The 6,000-nt window shown below is 32.9% G+C and overlaps 1 protein-coding gene across 1 annotated transcript in view; it reads right to left on the reverse strand.

The window, feature by feature from the left end:
* The window catches only part of HOXD3 (homeobox D3), a 41,243-nt gene extending 35,930 nt beyond the window's left edge, over nt 1–5,313 (reverse strand). Inside the window, exon 1 of the mRNA XM_073646885.1 lies at nt 4,959–5,313. The gene's annotated coding sequence lies outside the window, so the exon portion shown is untranslated. The remainder of the gene's footprint in view (nt 1–4,958) is intronic.
* Nucleotides 5,314–6,000: the final 687 nt, after the last annotated feature.

A 6,000-nucleotide genomic window follows, 5' to 3' on the forward strand; every position in this document is an offset into this window, starting at 1 on the left:
GATAGATTGATAGAACGTTGGAAAGATAGATAGATATTGATAGAACAGATAGATAGATAGAACTTTAGATAAATACTAGATAGATAGATAGATAGATAGAACATCAGATAGATACTAGAGAGATAGATAGAACGTTAGATAGATACTAGATAGATAGATACATAGATAGAACGTTAGATAGATACTAGATAGATAGATACATAGATAGAACTTTAGATAGATACTAGATAGACTGATAGATATTGATAGAACGTTAGATAGATTCTAGATAGACTGATACATATTGATAGAACGTTAGATAGATACTAGATAGACTGATAGATATTGATAGAACGTTAGATACATACTAGATAGAGTGATAGATTGATAGATATTGATAAAACATTTGAAAGATAGATAGATATTGATAGAACAGATAGATAGATAGACAGATAGATAGATAGATAGATAGATAGATAGATAGATAGATAGAACGTTAGATAAATACTAGATAGCAGATATATAGATACATAGATAGAACGTTATATAGATAGATAAAATGTTAGATAGAACGTTAGATAAATACAAGATAGATAGAGTGATAGATATTGATAGAACGTTAGAACGATAGATACATAGATAGATAGATAGATAGATAGATAGATAGATAGATAGAACGCTTGACTGATAGATAGAATGTTAGATAAATACTAGATAGATAGATAAAACGTTAGATTGATGCTAGATAGATAGAACATTAGATAGATAAAACTTTAGATAGATAGATAGAATGTTAGATAGATACTAGATAGATAGATATATTTTTGGGAAGGATTAGAGGTAGAGGTCATGTTTAAATGAGAATCTTTGATCTTAGGGAAGGAGCTAGTTTTCTGGCAGCGATTCAAACACCTGGTCTACAGGAGAGGAATCTGTTTATGTTTTACCCTGTCAGGATGGACATCTCCAACCCAATGAGGATTGTATGCAAACTATTACAAGATTCCTGATAAACATTCTTCAGTGATAGTTGTGTTCTGGTAAGGAAATTCTGGTTATTTTACACACAGCTAGTAAACTAAAGAGATCAGAGTTGCACTTTGAAAATTCCATAATGTCAACATGGGGATTGATGATTATCTACAGACCAGAGATCTCAGGGGATACAACATTGTGATCTTCATATGAGTCAGGTCTGTAGTTCACATGGTCCTCATTACAATAACTGCAGTAAAAAAAATATATCCTCTACAGTAAAGGCATCTTAACATCCTCTTCTGAGATGTGCGCATTGGCTTTAAGCCCTTTTAAAATATTTTATGTTTTTGGGTAATTTTCAATTCTATGTATGATAGGAGTATATTGTAATAAATGGATGTAAGGATCTAGATGAGAGAATTGGGCATGATATAAAAATAGGAAGAAAGATCCATTTAACCTGTTTAGTAACAACAAAAAATATATAGTACATCATGACATGTAAGGTATAGTACAAAATTGACAAGAGTGTAATATGTTTCTTCATTATTTATTTTTCAATATGCAATAACTTTATATGAGGCCTAAGAGGTCAAAAAGGCCTGGAGGTGAAAGTGGCCTGAGGGAGCTTGTGTAGTAAATGTTTGCTTTAAAAAATATAGGAAAGTGGTGGATACATTAATGAATCCTGTTCATTTCAAAAGAAACAGTTTGCATTAGTGTTATCAATTCTATCATTTCTCCATATTAGCCCACATTGTCTCTGTACACAATATACACAACACAGAATAATCAAAATGCAGCTTAACAAATTGACAATACATTGCTCCTTATCGGTGTGGGTACATATCCACCAGGGGTTAGTTCACACTGGTACACCATTGTAAAAGAGCTTTTAGGAAGAATCCATTTTACCCCAAATTGCACAAAACAATCAATAGATTTACACATGACAAAAAATGTTGTATTCAGTGCTTCTGTGTCTAGAGAGAAAAACCTGTAGTGGGCACTTGCTGCTTTGGTCATTGTGCCAGAGGAAGCAATAAGCTCTGCATACCAGCAGATCTGATTCTGCATTGCTAGGCTGATTGTAATGTAGAAAGATGGGGTGAGCAGCAGAGACCCCCACTATAAATTCCTCAATAAGATTATACTCCCGTTACACTAAATACTTTGCCTATTCTAATCACCCCTATAAAGTGCTGCACCAAAAATTATAGCAACTGAGACACTTTTACTCTTTTTTTTTTTCATCAGTTGTGAGGACTTCATGTAAAAAAAATAGGCAGAAACTGGTAAATAAGAATATAGCTATCATTAGTGATCTCCAGTTATAGCTTTCAGTTGTCCATTTGTTTCCTATTCAAATCTTTCATATAGGTAAATATATATTTATTTATTTTTTTCAACGTGTGATAAATTGATATTTATATATAATGTATGTATATGCTAATAATATAGTATAGGTCAATTTGAATACTGGCTATATCTATCTGTCTAGATCCATATACAATATAGACGTTAATCATTCACATTGCATGTCGTATTGTTCTATAAAGTTTTTCATTCATGGTTATATACATGAGACTTTTCTTACTTTATGTTCAAATTGACCTATAATATATTATTACTAGTAGAAAATATATCTATGCATCTATCTATCTATCTATCTATCTATCTATCTATCTATCTATCTATCTATCTACAGCATCTATCTTTCTATCTAGCTCTATCCCATATCTATCTATCTACAGTATCTATCTATCTATCTATCTATCTATCTATCTATCTATCTATCTATCTATCTATCTATCTATCTATCTATCTATCTATATCCATCCACCATCCTGGGGTAGATTTCCATACTTCTCAATAACAGCATATTTACTGTAATATACAATAAATGCATCATTGCACAATCATTCAACCAATCTATTCCACAACTCAGGAGTGCCAGCCCATTGTTAATAAAGCATATGACATTGTATAAAAGCCCTGCAGTGAAAATACAGCATTGAGAGCTAAAATTATGTAATGCATGCTACATAGTATTGACCTTTGCAAATGTATCTGTCTATATCATATTTATAATCTAGCTATCTATCTAGAAATAGAAAAATAATAGATAGATACGTGTTTTCTATCTCTGGCTTGCTGTCTATCTATCTATGTATCTATCTATGTATCTATTATTTTGATCTATCTACCCATATATATTAAGCTATGTATGAATTTATATTTGTCTATTCGTATTTATCTATCCCATATCTATCTATCTATTTTTTTCCATAGACGCAATCATTCTAAAGAGAATACTAAAGTCCACCCACTTGACTGCTTCAATGTAATTAATATATTAATCTAGAGGTATTCAACAATGGGATAAAAGGAAGTCATTAAAGGTTCCTATTGTAGGTGACACTGTAGGGAAGGGATGTAATGACACGTCTTATTGCCCTTATTGCCCTTTTCAGGAGATTTGCAATGTGAGTAAAACTGGTAAATTCCTTTGTCTACTTTGTGAAGTGCTTTATTGTAGATTACACCTCATCGCCACTAGTGTGAACGGAGCCTTCCTCTTTCTCTTGAACTTCCTCTATTTCCTGTGATGATGCCAGCTGCTCTGTTCTGCCGCAGTGCAGAGGAGCAGTAAATACCTTTCCCAGCTGTCTGACAAACAAGGTTGAAATACTTTCTTTGTTCTGCTTTTCCTGCAGCACAACCTTCACTAGCTAATAACACAATATTACAACACTGCACACTGGGGGACACACTGTGTCATGCAAGATAATGTTTTTTTTTTTTTTTACATTTCATATACATAGTGTTCAAAAAACATAAATAGATCGATCGATAGATACATACATACATACATGCATACATACCAATACACGTTTACCTTTGAAAAAAATCAGAAACCTATGTGCACAAAAAAACTATAGCAGATGTATGAAGCAAGCAAATTGAGTGTATGCTGCAGAATGAGACATTTCATTCTTATTCCTCCAGGCACGTCTAGACAGTCGCCTCTCTATATGAAAGTCGAAGATGTTTGTGAAGATGCATTTTCTACACTCACATAAATGCAAACCAATATGGAACTGATTATTTTCGCTCACTCTAGTACTATCCATTAGATTTACTTAAAAAGGGAAAAAAGCAGATTCCTTACAGTAACTGAAATAATATCGATCGTGTATATATATATATATATATATATATATATATATATATATATATATATATATAAAGCCCTGACAACAGTTACTGTAAAGCACGAATAAAACATATTAAGTGCAGTGACTTATAAATGAGTAAACATGCTAAGAGGGAAAATGTATGCAACTACATTATTAGCTGTAGATGTTTACAGTCTATTGACTTATTACTAAATCAATTAATGAGATTAATTTAATTCATCTATCATCTGTCAATCATTTATCTACCTATCTATAATACAAGGGATGCTTACTATCTAGTGAAGAAGCATTTGCGCATTTTTCATAAGCAGATCACCCCCTGCATGAAATGATTGCCTGCAAATTATTTTTTAACGATCATTTACAATTGAGAAACACTGCAACATAATCAGCGTAATTAGTAATTCTGATCACTTTATGCTTGGAATTAAATATATCTATATTAATTATATATATATATATATATATATATATATATATATATATATATATATATATATATATATATTATAAAAGTATATATATACTTTTATTACCTAAAAGTTGATGACCACCAATATGTTCCATAAGAAATTAATCTTTAAGTATAATAATACATCTTCCCAGCAATGCCTTGTATTGATTGGTATCTCACTCTCTGGCCATTGCCTCAGCTGTGATCTAAATACAGTACAGCAGCCCTGCACATAGCTACAGACGAATGTAGCTGAATATTACAATGTGGCTGAACAGAAAGCAATAGTAGGGTGTTGTACAGATGGAAGCAGGAATTGCATATAATAAATTGCATGCAGCACTTACCCTTGCTGAGCACATGCAGGCAGACAGGAAAGGGAATGAAGCTGTAATCCATGTGGCATTTTAGTGGTTACCAGACTAGAATCTAGTTGTGAGCTTTTCCAGATTCCTTCTCTATTGCACCAGTAGAGAAACTTCCTCAGTGGGAAGGAGCATCAGACTGATCATTCAGTGGTGCTGGTGACTCTGGGAAGGGATCAGCAGCATAAAACAAACCACAACAGGAAGCAGGAGATAAAATAAAGAGGGGAAGGAGGGGGTTCAGGATCATACATAATACTACATGCACCTCATCTGAGACAAAGGTTACAAAAAGAAGGTTTGAGACTCTCTAAAGGCAGAAGGCAGCAAAAATCATCCAGGGAACCCAGGCAAAAGGCCATGAAGAATCTCACAGGCTCCATGTGACCAACAGCAGCCAATGGAGGAGCCAGGGAGGTCATAACCAGGGCTATTACCAAGTTGTAAATTTTCTTCAAACAAAAAAGGAATTTACTGCAATTCCTTGCGGATTTTTGGACATATTGCCAGCCAGCGCCATTTTTCTTGGCTCTTGCATAAACCAGTGTTATAAGCTTTTTCAGATTTATATAAATGTGGCTAAACCCCGAACACAGGGCACTGCAATAATCATTTAACAAGGGCATAAACACATTTAATATTTACTGGCTGTGATCTTCAGAAGCTGCTGCTTGTGTTAATATATCATATTGTATTTTAAGAATTTTTTTTCCATTGCATTACAGGGACCTCTGAACTATCCCTATACAGTGAGGCATTAGAGAGGACACAGACACTAGGCAGCAAGAGAAACACTTGTAGAAATTTGCTGATTTGACATTAGGAATCCATAATATCTGCTTTAAATCTAAATAAAGGATAAAGAGAAGGACAAGTCATGTCGCCTTGTCTGTATATATATATACATATATATATATATATATATATATATATATATAGTGTATGTGTGCGTGCGTGTGATGTAGAATATATATATATATATATATATATATATATCTCAAAAGTGATATATTATGTTAAGTTC

Source organism: Phyllobates terribilis, unplaced genomic scaffold, assembly GCF_046119375.1.
Source record: "Phyllobates terribilis strain yellow unplaced genomic scaffold, ASM4611937v1 Scaffold_9__5_contigs__length_417890890, whole genome shotgun sequence".
NCBI lineage: Eukaryota > Metazoa > Chordata > Amphibia > Anura > Dendrobatidae > Phyllobates > Phyllobates terribilis.